The sequence below is a fragment of the Notolepis coatsorum genome (genome assembly GCF_963971535.1).
Source record: "Notolepis coatsorum genome assembly, chromosome: 13".
In the NCBI taxonomy this organism is placed as follows: Eukaryota; Metazoa; Chordata; class Actinopteri; order Aulopiformes; family Paralepididae; genus Notolepis; species Notolepis coatsorum.
In genome coordinates, this window is record NC_140177.1 from 8,498,520 (window position 1) to 8,499,318 (window position 799).

Consider the following 799-nt stretch of genomic DNA (forward strand, 5'->3'; position numbering starts at 1 on the left):
GAGAGAAGAGAAGAGGTGAGGAGAGGAGAGAGAGGAGAGAGTGATGCTGGGAGGTGGTACGTCTCTGGAACAAGACAGCCGGGTGAGGAGAGGAGAGGAGAGGAGAGGAGAAGAGAGAGGAGAGGTAGGAGAGGAGAGGAGAGGAGAGGAGAGGAGAGGAGAGGAGAGAGAGAGGAGAGGAGAGAGAGAGAGGAGGAGAGGAGAGGAGAGGAGAGGAGAGGAGGAGGAGAGAGGAGAGGTTAGGAGAGAGAGGGAGAAATAGGTTAGGAGAGGAGAGAGGAGAAGTGGAGAGGAGAGAGGAGAGGAGAGAGGAGAGGAGAGGAGAGGAGAGGAGAGGAGAGGAGAGGAGAGGAGAGGAGAAGTGGAGAGAAGAGAAGAGGAGAGGAGAGGAGAGGACAGAGGAGAGGAGAGGAGAGGAGAGGAGAGGAGAGGAGAGGAGAGGAGAGGAGAGGAGAGGAGAGGAGAGGAGAGGAGAGAGAGGAGAGGAGAGGAGAGGAGAGGAGAGGGAGGAGAGGAGAGGAGAGGAGAGGGAGGAGAGAGGTGATGCTGGGAGGTGGTACGTCTCTGGAACAAGACAGCTCGGGTGCTGTTTTTTACACTTTAATGAGGCAATAAATATACAGCCTTTGACTCTTTAAAGGGCTGCCGCTGCAGACCCCGGCGTTTATAGACTTGTCAACACTCAGCCCTCTTACTGTTTTTTATCTCTCTGGCTCAGGTACAGTACAGTCATGTTCACGTGCGCCGATTCACTTATTTTATTATTAACTCTAGATTCCAGGCAAATTATGGATTTTGT